This window comes from Dermacentor silvarum, chromosome 7 (assembly GCF_013339745.2).
Source record: "Dermacentor silvarum isolate Dsil-2018 chromosome 7, BIME_Dsil_1.4, whole genome shotgun sequence".
Classification (NCBI taxonomy): Eukaryota; Metazoa; Arthropoda; class Arachnida; order Ixodida; family Ixodidae; genus Dermacentor; species Dermacentor silvarum.
Window position 1 is genome coordinate 6123819 of NC_051160.1, and position 23825 is coordinate 6147643.

The following is a 23825-nucleotide window of genomic DNA, read 5'->3' on the forward strand; positions in this document are numbered from 1 at the left end:
CCGGGGGCTTATGACAATGACGAAGTGAATCCATCGCACCATCGTCCTCGATTCTGCTTTGGAAGCCATGGGGCAGGCTTCGTTGCCCCTCTCGGTGGCAGTGCCAGCGTTCCCTATTTCGCTCTCTCTGCATCGTGTGTTTTCATATCAGACAATAGGAATTTCAAAAGTGCTTCAGCGGGGACTAGTTGGAATATGGCATGGCTGTACGGCGTACGCTGCTAAGGTGGCACACACGGGACACCAAAACGAGGAACGAACGTTGCGCAAGGTCCGTGCTCGTTTCTCGTGTCACCTGTGTGTACCACCTTAGCAGCGTATAATCACATACCGCACAGCCATGGGAGCTACACACTTACAGTCGGAGATGTGGTAAACATCTAAGTAAAACTAGCCAGCGGAACGAGCTGCAAAGCAAGAACGGTGGGACGCGAGTCTATTGGTTCACCTGCACGAAGAATGAGGCGAGGGCGGCGAAAAAATAAATAGCGTGGACTGAGAAGCATATCACGTGATAGCCACAACGCGCAAGGGACAGTGAAGAGCAATATTAAGGTTATACTGAATAGCGGTTAACTATACGCTTACGCACTATCACACTTACCGTGACGGGAGGCTCGGTATAGAGGCGGCGGACGACGAAGCAAATACGAAACACACACCAGGTAGCCGTGACTTTGTGGACTTTGGCATCGCCTACTCGGGTGTTTATCGCTAAAGTTGGACTACATTGCGTCCTAAAGGAATCGAATACACAACATTCCCTGTACCAAAGTGACCGAGATAGGAGAACACGCTTTGAACTTAGTGTCGGATGATCATCCTCGGTGTCTATACATGTGTACTTGCAAATTTAGAGTCCGACAAGTAAACATCAGTGCTCACGAAATCACCCGTGCGCGACTTCTTTTTTTTTTTTTCCTGTTTGGAAATATGCGTATCTTTCAGGGCGTCGTTACCAGTTTCTAAAAGCTGAACGCGGATTGGGGTGCGATGGCGCCCGGAATAGTAAGTTGTGGCTTCGTTTTGTGTACACGAGTGAAAGTAAACGGGATTGGGAATTGATGAAGCAATGATCGGAAAGTCTTCGGGATGGCCTGCAATTTCCACATTGAATATTTTGATCTGAATATACTTAATGAAGTTTATAAATTAAGAATAACTAATTATGGTAATTAGGCGAAAAATCAGGCAGAACCCATCTCACGATGAATGCGACGTCAATGCGATTAGCCTTGAATAAGCAATGCAGCGACACGGCGCGTTGCCAAAGTCGTATATGCGGCCGGGCCCCTCTCGCTTCTCACTGCGCACGCTGTGCCATCTAGCGCCGCCGCCATGAAGTCCGCGCAGATTTGATTCCGCCAAGCATCGGAGAAATTTAATTTTTGTCATTGTAGTTAAATGTAGTCGGACTTGCTGCAAGCGACGCAAACAACGTCATCTTGGCACTTGTATATTTTTACTTTTGGCACCAGTTAACGCGAAAAGCACATGGTATAAGTGCAGTTGGTGACTTATTGCAAGGACCAAATGCGTTCCACTTAACTGTATGAGTGGCTCTGCATGACGACACTGATCTTGCTAGGTACGTTGCATTAAATGTGAAGGGGGGAGTGGGCCGCGGCCTCGTTCTCCGTGCTTGTATTATGCATGCCGGTCTTTTCGCAGCCCGCCCACGAGGATCAGACGTCGTCGCCGGGTGACGCCGTGACCACCATTTATTAGTAATGCTCGCGGTGACGCGCTGGGCTTTTCCCTCGGCGAATTTTGTTTGCTTACAGATTTCGTTGAAAGCGCGGATCTTCTGCCATGAATCAGCACAACTTTTATAGGCGAAAACACTCGAAAAGCGCATGCGTTCAAGTAGGGGATTCGAGCAAAGGTTTCTGTTTTCTGTTTTTTTTTTTTTATGTGTTAGCATTAAGAGTGTCAAAGTGGGAGAGGCAAGACGTGTGTCCAGTGAGTTCCTGAACAACACTTCGCAATGTGGGGAACGCTGTTTAAATCATTGATGCGGGACCCCCTCCCCGCCAGTCCTCTGTGCCAAGGAAGTTACATAAGCTCCCTCGCTGCTTTCTTCGCTGCCGCCAGGGAGCTCGAAGAAAGGTTGTGGAGAAGGTCTTTCATTTGTGCGAGTGACACCTGGAAGGCCAGGTGGTCAAAATTAATCCGGAGTCTCCCAGCCTCATAATCATATCGCGGACTGGCAGATAAAGAGAGTCTGCGTTCGTGTGTGCGCCCACACTGTCGCCGCCTGTAGGCCGCTGTAGCCGGACGAACCACTGCGTGACGGGGTTTCCACAGCCGTGCCGTCGTCGCATGCCAGCAGCTCGAGCGCCGCCGGCGGGTGTAGTTGCGGCATCCATCCCCGCGACTGACGGTCGCTTCCGTCCCCGCGCATAACGCAACAACCCGCGGTGACGAGACGCGCACTGTCTGCGTGTATCGCACGCAAGGCAGCACTGACTGCAGCTGCATACGCGCTGTCCAGCCGTGTGGCGATGACAGATGACGACTGCACGTGGCATTCTGGCGTGCGCGACGACTTTGCCTTTCAGACCGTGGAGTTTCCGCCAAAAATAACTCCGGCGCCTACGTCTCTGGGAGCTGCAAGCGTAGCGGTTTATCCAGCATCGGAATGGTGGTTTATAGTACACGGATTTGCCTAAACTTCGTTCTTGTGGCTTCAAACGGCTTTGAATTGTTCTCCAACAGAGTATTTCGTTATAAGTGCGACAGCTCGCAACGATTCTGCATGTGCGTAGAGTCCTATCGATTTGTGTGCTTAGATAAGCAAGATTGCTTCGAAATTTAGGCCAATAAAGGCAGCTAAAGCTCAGTAAATAAGCCACAACGACGAAGATCGCACAAATCCAATCGTTCCCACAGTAGCTGACCGTTCGCGGTGCTAGAATTCCCTGTACAGTATAATGTTTGTAGGAAACCGTATGCTTCACAATGCACTTCTGCAATATATCTGATGGTGCTATTGCGGTGCGAAAAGAGAAATGCGATGAGCTTCATCGACAAGCTGCGCTTCGGCAACACCGACAAAGCTCGTACCGTGAGATTGTACGAGGGACGCAAGAACGAAAGCACGGTGGCGACTCGCCGTGCCGTCATGGATTTTGACAGCGCTTGCTCGGCGAACTAGATTTTTTTTATCGGTAACTTTTTATTGCGATAGCAATTATACGGACACTCCAAGTGGATTTCTGCTGTCGTCGTCGCCGTGCGGTTCCGTATAGAGTCCAACTGCGATGAAATCGTCGCCGCGCGCCGTATGCTGTATGTGCGAGTGAAAGCGGGCGAAGGACGCGCGCTTTCATGGGGAGCGAACGCACGGCAGAGAGCAAACACGACGTCTTCCGTCGCGCGAAAGGCCGTGGGGGACGGGAGGGAGGGAGGGAGGGAGGGAGGGGAGGCGACGTTTAGCTGCGGCACCAAATGCGTATTATGCGTAAACTGCGACAATTTTTTTTTTATCGGTAAAGTTGGTTTCGTTCAACTACTGTAAATACAAGGCGCTGAACAGTTGACTGACTACGTGCGGTGAACAGTTCTTCGTTTCCGTCTCATGTTTTTGCGTTCTAAGAAATAACCGCATACCAACTCGGCCAGCATTCAGTACTTGTGATCACGTTACCTCAGGCCAGACGCGGCCTCGACGGCACGTACCCGGCTTTTTAAAAACTCTACCCAGCACCGCACAAGAACCTTTCAGCCATGGACTCTGCGACGTTACGTAGGCTACAAACGAATACATACCTCCATAGACTGCATACACACTACCCAACAGCCTACAAAGACATATACCTGTGGTGTGGGAGCACACCGACGCTCTATCACATCACATGGGAATGCACGGCTCACACAGAAGAGCAAGATGAGAATAACACGAGAGAGAGGTGGGAGGCATTGCTGTCCAGCTCGACCCTCGGGGACCAGCTCAGGCTGGTCCGGAGGGCAGAAAGGATGGCGTATGCCAGCGGTGCCTTGGAATAGGGGCCCGACCATGCGAATTGCCCCGTTTTAGGGGCAACGAAGTCTTTTGTGCAAATAAAGTTTTGTTCTTCTTCTTCGCCAAGTTTTGTTCTCGGATCAGGCACTCAAGTACGGCTTCTCTTGATTCTTCAGTTTCCCACGGCCGGCGGTTAACGTGTTGCGATCAGCGCGGTTCACCGTAGCGCAACGGAGGTATTAACTGGCCAACTGTTGTGTACAATGGTCGCGAACTTTGCACGGCCTCGAAACAATGGAATAAGCGAGATTACTGTCGCGCGACCTCTTTTCGTCACCTTGTTTGTTATACTCGTTTGCGCACGTACTTACACTTGTTCCCGCTGACGCAATTACTGGCTCTCGAGGAGGTCCAGCCATGCCCTTGCCTTTTTAATGGTAGTCGTACAGGCTTGTAGAGCGTAGTAGTTTGCTGTATACGGCGAGCGATAGCACTGTGAGATTATTGACTGGGGCTTTCGGTGCCTGGTTTACAAGTCGTTGTGTCTGGTCGGGAACGTTCCCGATAAGGATGTATAGCGTCGAGTTACCACGCGCTGCATTTCCCCTTTGAGCTCTTTCAAGCAGCTACAAGCTGACGTCCGGCTGTTGCTCAATAATCAGTTAGCGCTGGTTAATCAATGAAGAGCTAGCGTTGTAGAGTTTGACGTGTTAGGAAAGAAGTGCGCAACATTGAGTTAATCATCGATGCATCTTAACCTAAATAGATCGTAAATACCAAGTCCGTCTTGGTTGGCCGGGTTCCCCCTCAAGACTGTATATAGTTCTTCAACGCGAAATCACTCACTCACTCGCAGGAAAAGTTTGAGAGAGAGAGATCGCTCTGTGTTCTATCTCTGAGGCATCCCATCGTGTGCGCTGTGTTCGCCATGCTGCTCAAGCAAAAAGAAGATGAAAAAAAAGAAAGAAAGGAGCGAGGATCCATCGAAGCCCTCTTGAGTTCTAGAGTACCCTTCGCGACTCGACAAGGGGTCTCAGCACGCGGTAGAGGGGGGGTATAGCGCCGCCCAAGGGTCGTAGCAGAGAGTCGGCTGGGACACGTGCAGGGATTTTTTGTGCAATCCTTTTCTCTCTCTCTCTCTGTCGTTATAGCTCGGCACGCAGTGCTGCTGCTCAGGCGGTCGTGCCGACCTAACAGCAGCTGCAGGCGACTGACGACAGAGACGTGAACTCGTTGCACGCGTAAAGCACTCGACGCATGCGCGCCTTGTCCTAGATTGGAACGTGCCAGCAGGGGAGTGCCGAGCAGTGAACCCCAAGCATCTTTTTCACACACACAAAGAAAAAAAGAGGTAGAAAAGAAGGAATGATTAGTGACGCTTCCACCTTGACATTCCGTGACGTCATAGAGTATTTACAGCGTCTTCTGGAGGGTGTATAGCTAATCATTCCGCGTACCTATCAAAAAAAAAAAAAGAAAGAAAGAAAGAAAGAAAGAAAGAAAGAAAGAAAGAAAGAAAGGGAGGGCTGAATTCAAAAGTCAACGCCCATACTGACAACCACTGGGACATCCTTGCAAAAGGAAAGGAAAAGAACGACAAAGAAGAAGAAAAATACATCTTGGCCTAAGTGTATACTCTGTGATACTGTGAAATGCTCGACGTCAGAATGACGTAATCAGTGTCATGGCTTCGCGCGAAATTCTAAAAGGGAAAAGATTAAACCGCAGATGAGCTGGTTATCAGAGGAGAAATGCGAGGGCAAATTTGATTTGGACTTCTATACTCAGCTATTTTTTTTTTCAGTGACACGGAAGTTGAATCTATACCGGCCTAAGCTTATTCGACGATTTGAATCGCAACGGAGGCGTTGTCGACGCATATGCCGCTTTGCATTGTCATAAATATAGAGAGATTCTTCCGCACCGCGCTCCTGTAGCTGCGTCCGCGCTCCTGAATAAAGTCAAGCCGGAGGTTGGAAAAGTGCTACTGCCGAAAGCGAAAGCCGTATCCTGTAAGTTGAATACCACAACTGTTAAGAAAAAGCCACACCTGCCATCTCGGCTGGCGCCGAAGCGAAAAAGAAAGCTTTCCTTATGTGTGTCTTCTTGCTTCAGAGGCCTTGATGCCGCCACCCCAGTCTCCTCCCTTGTTTTTCGGCATGTATCCCAAGTTATCGACCATTATACAGCCGCGTACCTATGTGTTTAGTCATATAATCGTGTATACGTAGTTGTGCGCCTTGGAACTTTACCAGCGCATTCTTTCCACAATGCAGGGCGCTGAGTTTCTTAACCCCTTTACGGTATACTCATTATCTAACTCTTCAGTCATTTCTAATTGCTCTCTCCGCACCTCACGTACCTTACCGTCTCTGGCACACCGCTGCAGGTGCACCATTAATGCTGGGAGAAGAAAAAAAGGAAATCAAGCCCGATTAACAATCAGTACCCACCGAGGGCCACCGCGAGAGATCAGTCTTCGAGATTGCGGAAAGCTATAGCGAGAAAATGGGAGAAAGAACACGCCGCCGTCGTTGTTCGTGTGCTCGCGAGCTTTTGCGGCGGCTTGAGCCCGTTCGTCGCAGTGCTGGTCAGTCCCGCGTTATCTGTAATGCGCCTGCGTAGCACCGTGCCGGTGCTCTCGCCATCGCCTGGCCGCCCACGAACTCCATTACGTGTCACGTATAGCGTGCAGTAGGGCGAATATTATAGTACGCCAAGAAACGCTGAAACAAAAATTACTGTTTAGCGTAAAATAAAAGAAAAAATTAATTACCCTCGGCAAGTTCCGCTGCACATGCTACATCATCTTCAATCTGCGCAGGTTCACTGGAAAGTGTCGAGGCGTATTCGTGAGCCGGTAATTATACGTGACGAGATGAACTAGTTGTAATCGTAAAACACGCAGCTTAACTTCACCGAGGAAACAGCGGGAGTCTACCACGCAACATAACTGAATATAAACGAAGAAAGGACGATAGAATAAGTAGCAGTCACGTAAGCTATCCTTATTTCCTACAATGGTGCATAAAGTCTAGTGTGTTGCGCTAATTTTGCCCTCGTAATCTTTGTACGAAACTATTCTTCTCGGTCGACCTCATTCGGGAAATTGCGCACTGCGAATTGGAAAGAACACTTGGCCTGTTCTGAAATAGCGATCGCTGCAGATGTGTAAATCAGGGCCTGGGTCACTGCTATTACTCTATAGTTATTTTGAAAAATCCTGCTCAAGATCTACAAAAGAGCAAAGAAAACGGCTAGCTGCAAACAGAAATGTTGTGTTCCCGTTCATATTGGCGCACCGTGTACTTTCATTTTTGTGAGACGTATAACGCTAAGTGCAATGCTGAACTAGAGCGACAGGCAGCCTGTCAGTATTGCTGACGAGGAAAAGTAGCGCAAGACGCAAGACAACTGTATTGCGCAAGCTTTCCTCGTCAGCAATATAAGACCAACTAGTCCCATGAGCGCCGAAGGTGATAACCCCGCTAGCGATACTTCGGGTATGCGGCCGCATGCAGCTGCAGCTCATTGAAAGCGATACTACTAAGAAGTGACCGATCGGGACTGTACTGTACGGACGGGGCCTTCGATGAACCAACCGGCGCGACCTTCGCTGCAGTGCATGGAGAATTCGGTGAGACGGGGTGTGTTTAGAGGGCCTTGCGCGAACGCGCGCTCTGGGGCCGCTGATATGTTTGTCTGTGAGAGGGGCAACAAAGACCGCGCCGTGTTATGCGTGGCGTGGCGGTTCCGTTGTTGGCGCAGGAATTCGGCCTCGCCGTCGCCACGACAGCTGAAAGAAAGGGAAAAAAAAAAAAAAAAAAACTGAGGAGGAAATGGTTGCGGAGCGGTGTGATGGTTTTCGCTAGAAAGAAAGCGCGGCCAGCCAGCCAGCCCTGACGTCACACAGGCTTCGCTCGCTGCCACACTCCCACCTCGCTCCTTCGTTCGTGTAGACCGCACCGCACCTAAAAATACAGCGTATGCGAGAAAACGGGTGGAGTGCAGTGGAGGTCCTCTTGAGCAGCACCTGACGAGATCGTGCGCGAGGATGGAGATACTTTCATGCGTTTTATGAACGTCATTGCATAGCCAAAACTGTACAGCTCGTCTACAAGGCAGTCTGAATATATTTAGAGATAGACTTCTCGTCGATGTCTTGTAGGTTTCTTATTACCTACCCTAATACATGTAATCTGGGAGTGCATTAAGCACCCGCATATATATTGACGAAACACGTCATTTTGTTAGGGTGGACACGAATATGATTTTATCATCGTTTCATAGTCAAGGCTATGGGCTAGTTATGGATCGGGCACTACGCTATTGCCGTGGTCGATGAGAAGGGAAAATTAATAAGCGCGGCGTCACTAAGAACGAGCTCGATTCGAACCGCTGAAGAAGCAAGCATAGCACTGGCATTTGCAATGAGGAGAAGCTCCACGATTTTCCCCGATTTCCGTACAGCTATATTAGGAACTACTAAGCCGGCTTCGTCTCAATGGAAGCACACAAGTTACTTCTACACAGTCTTAATACTCATAATTATGAGCAACTGGATATCGCACACCTAGTCTAGTTTCCGGCTCATCAGGGCCACTCGGTCAGCCCCAATGGCTGCAATCCTAACGAGCAAGCTCACTTTGCTGTGCGAGATCTCACATGCCGCGCATCAGATCAGGAACTGCTCCAGGATGACTGCGGCTCCTACAAAGACCCACTTAGTACTTTTCACGAGATCACCTCACACTATAGGAACGGCAGGAAGTTTTTTCCTCCCCCCATCAGAAGCTCAACCGAGCTCAGGCAGTCACATTAAGAATGATTCAAACCAAATCTTATCCCAGCGTAACAAAATTGACCAGGATTTTCCCGTGGAATGTAAAAGTTGTGGGCACACTCCGTGTCTATTTGATCATATGTTCTGGCTGTGCCCCAACCAAAGAGCTTCAAATCTCAACAGTGAGCATGACTGGAGTCGGCGCATATTCAACGAAATCCTCCAAGATCAACTTCTGGCCGTCTGGAGAGCTCACGACATCGGGAAAGCCTTTGGCCTACCGGTGCCTACGTGGGCGGAGCCACCGACTTATCCTGGGGGATTTTGCCCTCGGGCCCTAGTTTCTCTGTACCAAAATAAAGTTCTTGCCATGCCATGCCATGTAGATTTCTATAAATTGACGAAACACGTTGCCCCGCAAGGGTGCGAGAAAAGAGAGACGTGGAGTTAAGGGCAATCACACGAACGGAACCGAAGCACCCGAGTGTTTTCACATTATTCCGTGCGGCTGCCGCTACCCGTGGGACTTGATCCCGCGACGTCGTTTGCGCTCTGTACGCCGTAGCTACAGACCAGCTTTCGAGTTCTTTCTGTTGCTGCTGCTGCAGCTCCTCCCAATATGTACCCCCACTGCGGCCAAATCAAGTGCACTTTTGTGGGACCCCCTTAACGGCGGATATCGTTACAGAAAAATGATTGATGTTGAACGCGCGTCCCTTTCTGTGTACAGGGTTTGGAACCGTGATCAGTTTTAGTTGTCGACGTCAGGTCGAATGCCGACGGCGACCTATTGTAACCGTATTGAATGTCAGCGATAAAATGTAGTGGTCTTTAGTTGAGAGCGTGTCGTGTCAATTAAGCATCTTCTTTATTAAGGCGAAAGCCTTATATGTCTCATCGTTCAGTCGACCTTCAAGGTCCTTGAGCGAAAACGCGTCGACGACATGAAAGTTGCAACAACTATCACCATCAAAGGCTCATACCCCCCCGTAAGCACTCGTAAGCAAGCAAGATGAACGATAAAACGAATTGAGATGGAGGATAAAGCAAATTAAATGGACGACTCAGCGAATTTAGAGGTAGGCTTAAGCGAATTAAGTGATCAGGCTAGTTAAAGACAATAGAATTTTGATTGAGTACTAAGCGATTTAGGAGGATGACTGAGCCAATTAGACTAATCGAATTAAGTAAATGAGTAAGTTAATTAAGAGGATGACTAAGCGAATTAAGAGGGATGACTAAGCGAAGTAGACTAAGTGAATTAAGGGGGTGACTAAGTGGATTAAGAAGGATACCTAAGCGAAGTAGACTGAACTAAGCGAATTAAGGGGATGTGTACGTCATGTGTCCGTCTTTAATGCATCGGCACTTGAGCTTTCGCCTTCAAGTCGTCCTAGGGATAACATAGGATACCCTGTGAATTTTTCTCAGGGACCTCTCGCTCTGTTTCAGCTGGCCCATATGCAGGGCGGTATATACGCCGTTGGCGAGTGACGTGTGAGGCAAGAAATTCGGGGGCCGAATGAATGAATGAATGAATGAATGAATGAATGAATGAATGAATGAATGAATGAATGAATGAATGATGGCTTAATTGCACTTGTGTGTTCGGGCGTAATCATTTTTCTACTTTGACGAATTCTTGAAAGGATACCAATTTCCGCTACAACGCAGGACGCGCCTAGGCGAAGTAAAAACCAGTTAAGCCATTCTGTATGTATACCGTTAAGCATACCTGCCAACTTTCCGGAATGTTTTGTAAATGTTACGAATTTGGGATCGTTTTACGATTTGACGAATGTTGCGGCAGGTTTTACGAAAAATACTGTCCACGAAAATGTTTAGCTCGTCGGTCTTCGAACTTCCCGTTGGAAGTTTTCCTATGGAGAAAGGATGAAAGAAGGTTGCTTGCTTCGACCAAGTTGATATAGACAAGTTCCTGAAGCAGGCGACATTTTTAACAGCGAAGTCGTTGTAAGACTTACCTTACTGTGATGACAAAAACATCATTTCGTTGCTTCTCAGTTCCGGCGGCTCCAACTTTGCTGCTGCTGCTGCTTGAGTGCTTTGTCTAAAGCTAAAACATCGTTAATAAAGTGCACGTGTATCCCACAAAAGGCGTGTGCTCGAGACAAGCTTTAAATAAATGCCTGCTACCCCCTCCCCTCCCTTCCTCCCCGCCTCTGCTCTCGTTTCTGAAGGATTTTTTACCAAGTTTAATGTTCGCAGGATGGCAGGTATGCAAGTCAGTACCGCGTTGCAATGCCCCCCCCCCCCCCCCCCCCCATTTTTTGCTTCTTCTAATATATTAAGCGACGAGGATGGCAGAAAACTAGGTGGGGGGATGAAGTTAGGAAATTTGCATGCGCGAGTGGGAATGAGCTAGCCCAAGACAGGGGTAATTGGAGATCACAGGGAGAGGCCTTCGTCCTGCAGTGGACATAAATATAGGCTGATGATGATGATGATTAGGATGATACAGGGACGTGCAAGCGAACTATGCACGTCCCTGTATGGATAGATGTATATTTCGTCGCTCTTTTGTATGCATGTAAATAGTTCTCTCATTAGTTCATCTTCTCTGCCTGTCATTTTATTCCCCGGCCCGATATAGTGCGAATTCGAACGGCTCGCATCCTCAGGTGATCGTCGTCATTTCATTGCCTTCATGCCATTGTGATCATTCCTTCGCTGTGATATGTCATCTTTCCGCCGTTTTCACTCTATCGCCGTCACTGAGTTGTCATATCGTCGACATCACACCGCCATCTTTGAGCCGTCGTCATCGTTCCATCGTCGTCATGCCATAGTGTCGTCATCGCGTAACCGAGTCGCCGTCATGGCACCCGAGGTCGTTCCATCATCATCGTTTGTTTTGTCGTGGTGATTCTACCGTCGTCTTCCCTTTGTTATCTTCGTGATCTCATTGTCGCCATGCCGTCGCCCTCGTACCATCGGGATCACGTTGTCGTTACTCCAGCGTCGTCATCTCATGGTCGTCACTCCGTCGCCCTCACACCATCGTTGTCACTTTTGCGTCGTCATCAAATGGTCGTCATGCAGTCGTTATCATGCCGTTGTGGTGGTTGGTAATTTTGCCGCAGTGATTCCGGTGTCGTCATACCGTCGTTGTCATAACACGTTCATCTCCACGCCGTCGTTCCATCGTCGCCATGCTTGGCATGATCCAGCGCAACACGTTTATGTTTAGCGAGGCGGTTCGCAGTGAAAATGTGTCCAAGTGGGTCGATTGGTCTCTATACTTGCGAATGGTCCCGAAGCAGGAACAGCGTTCTTGACATACACCAATGAGAGATTCGCTTAAGCTGATTCTCACAGCACATACGATCCGCGGATATTTATTTGTTTCAACTAACAACCAATTACTACGGGGAGCTGCCTTCCTTCTGCAGGGAACGGAAAATAAAATGCTGATGATGATGTGTATATCCGAATCGAAAGTCCCTTCGGGCATAGCCCTCCGGAAGTAGTGATTTGGTAGCGGAGAGCGCGTGCCGGTTATGAGCCGGAAAATTCGGTATAGCCGAGCTGCGCGCGCGGGTCTCGTCGCCTCCGCCTGCATTCGTGTCTGGAACTTCGAACCGAAATAGCGCGCGTCCTCCCGGCCATTCTACCTCCTCCTCGTCCACTTCTTCGTATACACGGGGGGGGTCTTGCTCTTTTGTGCGCCGGTCCCACAACGAGACGGCACTTGCCGCCGCTTGTCCAGGAGGCGTTGAGTGGGTCACTGGTCTCTGCCGACGCACCGGATGCCTTCCCGTACGGCTCGCTTCGCGCAGCAGCCTTCAGCACAAAAAACGGTTGCGTCGTATGCACTTCTTCCTGTGGCTCGTAGGACCGAATTGGCCCGTTTCTCGCACAAATGATACCTGTGATGCACTGGCCTCGCGACTTGATCTACCCAAGCTAAGGTTCGCAGCCTGAATTTTACAGCGTAAGCTGTTATGGGCTCATTCCAATAGCCGTTTCGGTTCGCGATGATGCCGCCGCCGCCGACGTTTGGCCGTCGTAACCGCTATCGCTGGAAATGCGAAAAAAGTACGCGTTTCCCGCCGCGATCGAACCCGCGCCGGCTGCGTGGGAGCCAGACCACTGAGCCGCGAAAGCGCTTGCTATCGGCCAGCGGAAATGCCCTATAAGTAGGGCTCCGTGTTTTCGGAGTTTATTTTTCTTGGAATTCGGAGGGTGTTTTTCATAGTTTATTTTCTGGCGGAAATTCGGAGCTTATCGGAGTTGATTTCTCGTAAATCCCCCAATTCCCCGAAATTCGGAGTAAACTTTTGCATTATTTTCAATACTCCAAAATCTTAGATGAAATGCTATCTGAACACGAAAACATCAGAACACCCGAAGCGTATTTTTGTTTTCTGGAGGGTTTGAACGCACAAACACATACACACAAGCACAAATACTTGAATACAAAACATCTACGTTTGCGCGTATTACAACCTTAAAGCTTGTTGTAATTGCCTCAATCATACTTTACGAGGTTGCTGTCACTGATGGAAGCACGCTCCTTTCGATTGATAATTATCCGCTTTGAAAATGCCCTTTCAAGGTTTGCGCTAGAAGACAGCACGCAGCGAGAAAACACTGGCCACTGGACAGTGTGAAGTCTCCAAAGCGACAGGGGTTCAACAATGTTACTTATTAATTAGCTCTGATAGTTCGCAATATCACTCATGAGTTGACTCATGTCGTCAGTTTCAAGAAACACTAACTTAAAAATCAGCGCATAGGTTTCGAACGCGCGGGGTAAGTCATGCTTCACATTTAGTTTCACAATTTGAACACTATACCAAAACGATTCACTGGTGTACAGGAGTGCATCGAAAAGGTTCCTCGCAACTGTCTGTCTCCGCATTTTAGCGACAGCAGCGTAGTATCCATGAAGGTCTGCGACAGTCGTTGAGCGGTCATACGTCTCTCGCTCCGTGCGCGACAAACCCTTTGATAAATGTACGATGTGTATGGTCTACGAGATACTGTTGACGTGAGGTTAAGTTTAGATCGGCCAAACCGGCCGATGTATCAATGTCTGCTTAGAACATGCCCTTTCGATATAGAACGGAACAGGGTAAAATTGGCCTTAAAATCGGAGTTTATTGGATAAATCGAATTGTCAAAAATTTTACCGGCGAGTGTTTATCGGATTTTTCCGGATTTAACCGAAAACACGGAGCCCTACCTATAAGGCAAGCGCGCAAAGGCAGACGACGATATGCGATTCAGACGAGGCGCGCAATCAACGCGCTCCCGAGCTGCCGAGCCTCCGCCAGTATGGTGGCGCCATCTAGTTAAGGTGCCTGCAATCGCGGCGTGGCCGACATGTAAGTTGTAGTTGTAAGGCATGATCAGGCTCAGCAGACTGCTGTGCAGAGAGCATTAGAAGTCGCAGCACGCCGTCGACGCCGAGCGGACAGTTCAGATCTTTTACGTGAAAATGAGGTGAACAGACTGCCGCGAAGACCCTGTTGTGCGTGGTGCCCAAATTGGAGCTACTCTTGAGCCGCTCCACCAGCTTACGCTGTGACTGCTGCTTGAAGCGCGCAGGCCTGTGACTTTTTTTTTTTTTTGTTCTCAGGCTTCAAGTTCAATCGCACAACGCTAATTAATTACAACTCTGGCAGACAAGCGCGTTATAAAGGTGATTTCACTCCAGCTTTTATTTTTACTTTCTTTTTCTTTTTTTAATTATGCAGTGATGTTTCGTTGCATTTTTTTTTTCGTTTTTTTTTCCACAAGCCGTGGGAGAATGGAATTTCTCAGGTGAATTAACGGGTGCTCTGTCGACGAAAGAAATGCTTGCTACACACGTGAAAAACGCTTTTTCGCACCGACATAATTCTTGTTTTGTTTTTGTTCCCATTATTTCTCGTGCACATACTTCTCCATAATTGGTCACAACAGGCGTATGTGCTAAAGCCAGCCATGCTTGTCCGCTTTCTGCGCTTTACTTGCCTGCGACATCGACTGTGACCTGGGCTGCCTCAGAATTTCGTGGGCCCATTTTCACATCGCAACTCACCTTAATTTTCTTCCTGTCCTATCCCATCAGCGCGTGGGAAATCTGCAGATTTTACTTTTATTTTTTTTTCCATTCGCTTCTCATTCTCTCTAATTGCTAATGCGTGGCTTTTCTATTCCTCGTGCGTATGTTCATAGCTAGCGTCACTTTCTTTTTCATCTTGATTTATGTATTTATTCTCATTCCTGTAATAATCCCAATCAGGGATTGGTAGTAAATGAACGAATAAATAAATAAATAAATAAATAAATAAATAAATAAATAAATAAATAAATAAATAAATAAATAAATATGGATAATTATCATTTACCGAAGCGAATTTCAGCAATGCTCTTCCTGGTGGTGTTCCAACGGAGGCGGAATGCAAAAACGCATGTGCACTTGCCACGTAGCTGGACAGAACCAAGGTAATGTTGCCTGCCGTTGCTTGGAGAGACTCAGGTTATTTTTTGCATTCCGCCTAATTACACAATTATGAACTTCTCAAATATTGAAATGAGATTAAAAGTGTCAATTAGAAAATTGTAGAACAGCCTAAAAAACTCCCGATACAGCTTTCTGTTGCTCAATACGTGCTACACAGAAGTGCTTTTCCGAGTATGAGAGAAGCCCGCGAATGCACGCGCGAGAGAGAGAAAACGAGAGGTGAAAGGCAGAGAGGTTAACCAGATTAAGCGTCTGGTTGGCTACTCTGCAGGGGGGGTTGGGGTTTGGGCAGAAAAGATAACAAAATAAGAGAAGATAAAAAAAAAAGAAAAGTAACGCATCAGTTCGCACATTCTAATACACGCATAGTGCCTTGAACCAGTCGCGCGGCAATATTGCGTGTGTTCGCGGGTTTCTTTCACGCTCGGAAGGCATACTGGAAAGACATAGGAGTGAGGATCGAAGACGAAGACGCTCGAAAATTAGGTAGGGTGATGAAATTCGGAAATTTGCAGGTGCAAGTTGGAATCAGCAAAGCGCAAGACAGGGGTCATTGGAGATCGCTGGGAGAGGCCTTCGTCATGCAATGGACATAAATAAGCTGATGATGATGATTTGACTGAGTGTTAGTGTCCCATGAAAGTTTGGACTCATGGCTTCCATTGTGTGCAGTCTACAGGTATTAGTGGTCCTGCCTTTGCACATGCTAGCACTAGCCCGCTCCAAGGCTTCGACCCTGACGAAGACCAATCGATACGGCGGCAACAGCGGCGCGACTCGGTAGAGAAGGGAGGGAGGCTTGTGTTGTTGGCGGCGTGGAGGAGAAAGCGAAACCATGGAGACGAGGGAGAAAGAGCGAGGGAGGAGGGGAGCTTCACCGTCTGAAGCCTTGCCTCTGGCGAGCAGCTAGCCATGGTGGGGAAATAAAGCGAGATCGGCCGTCGTGACTCACGCTTTGAAACTGGTTGCGGCGGTGGAGGATCGGCCGGGAGAGCTCCGAGTAGCCGGTAGCAGGCAGGTGAGGGGGTAAGGGGAAAGAAGGTGATTATGTGATCGGCTAGAGAGGACAACACTCGGCACTACCACACGACCCTGGAGTGCCCCGAGAGGGTAACGAACCATTGGGCTTCCTCCTCAGGAGATGCTTCGTTTACGTTTCCTCGTGACGCCGGGTCTTCCTGGACTCTCGTGGTGGATTGCTTCCACATTAAACATCTCGAAAAGAACCCTCCCCACGTTGAGTCAGGAAAGGTGAGTAAGCACCCTGTATGTAAGGAGTCTGTCTCCTCAAGAGAGTTTGCACACTAGAGCGGCAAACTGCTACTGCTATGGGACACCTCTTGCGAGCCGTCTATCATGTCTTCGTGACTGATTGCGCTTTCCTCCAGCCGCGAATGCGGCCGCGGCATGCAGCTTTTTGCTGTGTGCGTGCGTGCGCGCACGATGTACGGGCCGCTTATCGTTTCTACGGGCGCGCTCGTCGGTGAACAAGGGGTTTACCTTGGCGCTACGCGTCGCGATTTTGCTAGAGCACTAATACCGTAGACGCTTGTAGGCACTGAGATGCATGTCGACAGCACGTTTAGCTAATGTGGACAGATGAAACTCTCGACTTCGATTGATCCATTTGTGCGTGCGGACGTGTCTCGGTCGTGGAAACGTGAACTCATCCATGTGGAACATACATACATACATACATACATACATACATACATACATACATACATACATACATACATACATACATACATACATACATACATACATACATACATACATACATACATACATACATACATACATACATACATACATACATACATACATACATACATACATACATACATACATACATACATACATACATACATACATACATACATACATACATGCATGCATGCATGCATCAGCACCGTCTCTTATGAAACTGACAAGTGCGTGCACGGGTCCTTCGATGTCGCGTAACCGATAGGTGTACGACGCTTGAATGGAAGCTCTGCTCGTGCGCTTAGGTGACTTCCCTTGTCAGCTTGTGTCGATTTCGGATGTTGTGTCAGCTACCTCGTGTCCTGTCGTCCCCTTCTTATAAAGTCAGCACATGGTCAGCGCGTCGAACGCATCTGTACGAGTAGAACAACTTGGAAGTCTTACGATCGTTATTTAAAGTCTATAATCCTCGTCAGTTCTTTTCCCCTTCTTTTTCCACGTTTCATGAGTGTGCTGTGAACATGACTTTTCGGTCTTATCAGTCCAACGTGCGCAGTTTCAGTACACGTAACCCACAGCGGGAACCCGGAGTATACAGGCAAAAATGGATCGCCGTTACGTGCATATTATAATAGTCCCGAAGGCGCGGGATGAAATCCCGGCCCCCGCGATTTCACCTCACTCACCTTGTGTGCTCTTTAGCCATTCACTGTAAGTTTCACTCCTACAATCTTCCACTAATATGTATGGTGTTGTTCAAGTGTCCTCATGCCAGATGTGCGAGCTATAAGTGCTACAGATGCGCGTGCCAGAGTGTGACAGCTGTAACTATAAGCGTCATACATACATGTTCTTCCTAAGCGTCATTCTTTCCAAAAGCAAGAATCGCTCTACGTTTTCGAGATGTACAGACGTGCAGAGCAATAAAAAATTGTCGCAGTTTCACCCGAAAGGCGAAGCATCAATTGCGATAGCAAATTAGTAGAGAGCTATACGGAGTAAGGATAGTAGTTTTATCAGCTGTATAAACTTGGACATGCAGCAGCACCAGCAACGCGCAGAACTGTTGTCGACGCCGTCGGCGTTTTGCCCGCGTTCGCACCGCACGCGCGCGGCGTTGGTGACTGTTGCCGGTGCTTCTTGGGGTGGCTCGGAGGTTTTCGACGAGATCAGAACGGGACACTCGTTGAACAGCGTCGGAAGTCTTTACCACCTTCTCGCCTCGCAACGTTTTATATAAAAACGTTGCTGCAGCTAAACGTCGCCTCCCCTCCCTCCCTCCCTCGCTCCCGTCCCCCCACGGCCTTTCGCGCGACGGAAGAAGTCGCGTTTGCTCTATATACGTATATGGTGATTGTAAAGGAAAAGGGATGCTTAATTCTGTAGCCCTTCATTACAGTGTACTAGAAGAGTTCTATTCTAGTACACTGTACCCTTCATGGAGCACGGCGCAGAACGCGCGTTTGCTCTCCGACGTGCGTTCGCTCCCAGAGAAAGCGCGCGTCCCTCGCGCCCTTACACTTGCACATACCGCATACGGCGCGCGGCGACGATTTCATGCCGTTGACGTCATACGGAACCTCACGGTGACGCCGACGGCAGAAATCCGCTTTGGAGTGTCCATATAATTGCTATCGCAATAAAACGTCAGCTGTCGGTGTCACAAGCATTACCCAGCTGGAGGCACGGCGCCCGCAGCCAGCTGGCCTAGAGGAATGCCCCATCTTCAATGCTGCTTGATTTTTCTTTTCTTACCCTTTCCCCATCGTGTTCTTGTTCCTCTTAACTCTTTTACTGCTCTTGATGTCGTCGCTGTTGTTGTTCCTATACAGCCAAATTCGTACCGGAAAGGCAGAGCGTACACCTACCTCCGAAGGCTGGTTAGTTTGCGAGTCGAGCGCGTGGGGTCGTACAGAGAAGCAGCAGCAAGCACCAGACACCTGCCGCACGAGGCCTCGTCCACCGTTCATCAGTGCCGCATTGTCTCGGGGTCTCCGCGGCGGCGGCGGCTGAATGGGGGCCCCTCGGACTGGTCCGATTAGCAAGGGAAATGCAGCATTGTACTACGCCACCTCCTTTTTTCTCCGCTGGTCAGAACAGCCGGGTTGCCGACCCTCAGAGCCATAGAAGAAGCGGTTCGAAGGAGGAGGGAGGGTCACTGGCAGGGCGTGCTTGTCGTGTCCGCACCGTTGGCTTCCCGAAGGACGACGCGCGCGCAGCACGGCCGTTTGCCCTACATATCGCCCGCTGATCCTAAACGTTGCCTGTTTGCGCGCAGCGCAATGGGATCGGCATATACGAAACTTGGCCATAGAGAAAAAAAAAGTGAAGAGAGGACACTCCGCGAAATCTGGCCTCAGGAAGTACGTCACGACCACGTAACAAACTAGTGCTCTCACCAAACGCCAGAGGACGCAAGTGCGAAAAACAAAAAGTTATCATCAATTAAACAGAATGTTTTTTACAAAATAATAATTATGCGCCTATATTTGACATGTTATTTATACATAAAAACAATTTATTCAACGCACCTTACGTGGTTATTTTTGTTCAGCCGCACTGCCATAAGCAGCATCTACGATTTCGCGCCGAGAGTACTCGCCATACCAGCATGAGACAAGCCCAGGCATGACCATAGGCATGACAGCGGGAAGGTTTCGTCAACGTCGGCTGCTTCGGTGTTTTCGTGTGTGAGACAGCAGGTGAGGTACGTTTTCAAGCGAAGCTTGTTGAATTACATGTTGTTGGGCTAGTTGGGTCATTGAATCAGAAAAAGGTTACAACTGCGCGAATAAGACGCCATGTAAGAAACATAAACACGCCCACACGCGTTGCGCTTCGTGTGGGTGGGCGTTTCTGTGTTTCTTACGCGGTGTCTTATTCGCGCAGTTGTAATCTTTTTCTGGAGCTTGTGAGGACGGAGAGGTTTGCTAAAAAAACTGTTTGCGGCTGTATGCGGCGGCAAGACGTGAACATTGTGCAACGTATGCAGAATCGCGTTCGGCTCGATGGAACGGAACGCCTCCGTCTCATCGTGGAACGCGTACAAGAACGCGTACAAGATTTCGCCCTAGTATAGCAAACTGGGGCACGGCGTCAAGCCGAGGCGACGCGTGCTGTGCGCTGAGCTCGGTGCGAAACATTAGGGAGTTTTCGAATAGCGTACGAAAAGCTTGCGGCGTAGCGGCGAACGCGTCGTACGCTCGCGGGCCCGCAACGTGAAGTCCGCAACGCTACGCCCGCAAGCTTTGCTTTCGCTATTCGAAAACTCCCTGTTGAGGAGCGGTCGCTGGGCCTCGCATGCTTCACGACGCGTTTCCCGAAGCCTCGGACCACGAATAAATCCTGGTGTGCATTTACTGACATTTTCAGACCGCGCTGATGCCATGCCGTCCGGCGGTCCAGCCCTACCTTTCCGAGGACGAACAGGCCACGTTGAAGCATCAAGTTCGCTTTTTTTTTCTCATTTTGGGCAAGTTGCTCTTAAGAACAGCCAACACACTGTATTTTTGCTTTTCTGATATATTGTGCCGTGTGGTTTCTGTACGCTTTTTCTTTTCTGTGCATTACTTCTGTTAAACCGAGTCGTGACTCGGGACTTTATTGCTGTGTATACGTCACTTCTTCCTTCTTTATCAACTTTGTGCGCTGAGTTTTTGCCATAGATCCATATAGATCCTTACCCACTTGCCCAGTGCGTCATTCTTCACCAGCTTGTCGGCTACTGCCAACTCTAGCGATGTGTGCGTTGTCTGTGTTCTCACTCTATTTGTTAGAATTTATTTGTAAGTCTAGATGCATTTGTTGTCTACTTTGCATTTCTGTGCGATGTTCTTCTCATTTTGTGCTTTTTATATGCTCAGCCTCTACCTTGCCTTGGAATAAAAACATTGCGGGTACTCTGTCTCTTTGATTGATATATAGATTGACCGCTTGTTCCAAAAGAAAAGCGCGATGAATAAAGCCGTAGTGAATTATGATTACCTGCATATCTTTCTATTATAACTTAGTCGAAATAAAGATTACGTCATGACCTCAATTCGCACGCACAGTTTTGAGCTAAAACAAATAGGGAATCGCTAAATCAAAAGGACAAACAATAGCATTGCTATTTGGGCGGAGAAAAGTGGTCTGATATCATTAACTTTCGCCATAGCCAAACGTCGGTTGCGCACAGTAATCCAAAATTCGCGCCAGTGAAACCGAAACGGGAAGCGCAGGCCAGTTGCTCTCACCAACCACCAGGTGCGCTAGAGTCGATTGGGCCGCCGGGGTCTATGGGAGTGTCCACTCTTTAACTTTTTTTTCTTTCTCTATGACTTGGCGTTGACACCCGAGATTGGCGGCGCGATCTCGGCGGCCATGTTCTCGTATACTGTTCTGCAGCCATTACTGGAGAAATGGAATGGTATGGTATGTTTTGTTTAACTCTGAAAGAGATAGTCAATTGTGGCACGCTTTACGCCCATATCTTGTGGCTCACATTGCCTTTGTCTGAAAGGGAAAGGAAGTAGAATTAAAAAAAAAGATAGTAAAGAGTAGAGAGAGAAGGGATGAAGGAAAGGTAAGAGGAGGAAAGAGTATAGAGGATGCAACATTACAAGTTCCACAGGCACAATGTCACTGTTCGAGGGAACGCGTAGGGAGCGTTATACGTTCAGCAAGTGAGATGTCACATTTTCGGTGAAAGCCCGTGGGGAAAAACTGTAAGTGACGTTGGCAGAGACCGCCGCAGTGTCAGCGCACGCACAAGGAAGGAGTGCCGTGCAGGCCACCATTCCTTCTGCGCCGGATGGAGGAGGCGGTGGCAAGCACAGCAGCGAGTCCCAGCCGACCGTGCGGACTTGTGGTAATGCTAGCGGTCTACGAGCGCTGCATGTATACGGCGCTTCTGCAGTTCCAGCCAGCATAGGAATGAGGTGCCTAAACTTCGTCCCTCTGGCTTCAAACCACTTTTGGGACCGCAAATTGTTAATAATAAACAAAAAATAGCATTATTGATAATCCATGCGCACAGACCAATTACCAATTCGTTTATAAAACGATTTCTTGGTAATTTAGAAAGATAAAAGAGTAATGCATAACGGAATAAGAGCGTCTGGTGACAAGCACGAACATTATGCAAATTAATGTACCGTGCACCCAGCACTCCCATAGTAGTAAGATGGAAAGTTGGGCGAGTTGGTGCCACTGCATATTCTAACTGCGGAAACGCACAGCTATTCTAGCTAACCGTAAAAAGTGGCGCCTGCTGTCGCAAAACCTCGCCGAACTATGACGTCACTGCGTTGCCTAGCAACCACCTCGTTTAGCGGCGTGTGCCTCGCCTCCTCTCCGTGCCGTGCACATGTTGCCTTGACATGGGACGTTAAGTAGAGGGAAGGAGAGCATGCGCTTGGCGTGCGCAATGCTCGGGAGATGGAAAGAGAATGAGAGCGAGATAAAGAAATTGTGGCAGCACCAACGAGGCAACGCGCAGAGCTGCTGCCGACGCCGCCCGCGTTGCCTAGCCGCGCATGCGCCGAAGAAGTAGCGATGACGTCACCTCGCGTTGCCTAGTAACCGCCGGCACAGGTGCGCGCTCGCTTCGCCCGACAGACACTGCTCCTGCCTGCCTGCGTTTGTGGCATGCCAGGAACGCTGACGCGTCCAGCGCTAGTCACGCGAAATGTCGCGAAAGGGAAGGTACCTCCGAAAATGATCGCTCGAGAATGCCTTCCCTACATGCGTAGCTAAGTTAAACCAAGTTAAGACCTAGCAGTAGCAGCCAGTAAGACTTAAGGATTGACACTTTCGCTGTGACTAAGCTTTGCACGACCGAGTGCGAACTTGCCCGCTTTTTATTATTATTTACAATACTACTAGTCCCAGGTAGGGGCCTTGACAGGGTGGGATTGACATCAGTACACATCAAAATAGTAAAACAGTAAACGAGTAAAGAAAACAAAGCTTGAAAAGAATACTATACATTTTTATTTACAATTATCAATACATTTCTCGAAAGATGATAGTAACAATGGAAAATTCGATGAACGTGTTTTTTGTGTATTGCGGTTGGTGGTGGTTTAGCGTGATATGTTCGTGCTAGAACGGCATCTGGATATAGTTCGAACATGTGTGACCATATTTGTCTGTTAACTGGTGGGGTGATATGGCAAATTTCTGCGCATATAAAATGCAGGTCTTAGTGCAAATAAAACCTGTTGTTAGTCAGTGCTTGTGATGTAGCTTTGTGTTCCCTGTCCTTGTCTCAGTCGCGCTGTGTTTTTTATCCAAGTACCAACCAACTCGCCGAAATTAGTTTTACTGCGGCAGACACAGAAATAGTGCTTTCGCCCGTCTCTCTCTCCCCCCCCCCCCCTCTCTCTCTCTATCTTTGTCATTGCGCGTGTGTGAGTGCGTGTCAGTCTCATTTTGCGCAGAAGCAATAATACTTTAGTAAGTCTCATTCGTGCGACTGCCGTTCGGTCTGCGTTATAAAAAGTCAATGGAAGTGGGGAGAAACTCGCATAAACTTTCAAAAATTAGAATGTCTTGAGGGGATAGTTCATTCTAATGACTGATGGCTAAATGCGCAAGATTGGGAAACAGGATGCCACACAGAAAGATCGAGCGCAGCATCTTTTTTTTTTTCGAAGTGTTTATCAAAATTAGAGGTAGCTTGTATAAGTGACACATGGATATCGCTGTTCAGTGCAGAAATGTAATTTTTTTTATTATAATAAGGTGGATCAGAAAGTTCTATGGGGTGTGGGGAAGGGTGGCTATCTTTCTTTCGATTTGTATGCGCCTGCGCATTTGGGCTGTCTTGTATTGCTGTATTTTGTAACGCCCAACGCATCCTACACATACTTCACTTTAGTAAATAAATTGTTTCTCTACGGGGTTGTGTTTTG

The 23825-nt window shown here is 48.5% G+C and overlaps 1 protein-coding gene and 1 long non-coding RNA gene across 6 annotated transcripts in view; both read left to right on the forward strand.

Annotated features, from left to right (window-relative positions):
* The window catches only part of LOC125946608 (uncharacterized), an 18290-nt gene extending 10847 nt beyond the window's left edge, over window positions 1-7443 (forward strand). The window contains exon 4 of the long non-coding RNA XR_007467699.1: window positions 6220-7443. This is a non-coding gene — a long non-coding RNA (uncharacterized LOC125946608). The remainder of the gene's footprint in view (window positions 1-6219) is intronic.
* Window positions 1-23825, forward strand: part of LOC119457481 (serine/threonine-protein kinase MRCK alpha) — a 222498-nt gene that overhangs the window by 67900 nt on the left and 130773 nt on the right. The gene's annotated exons all lie outside the window — the stretch shown is intronic.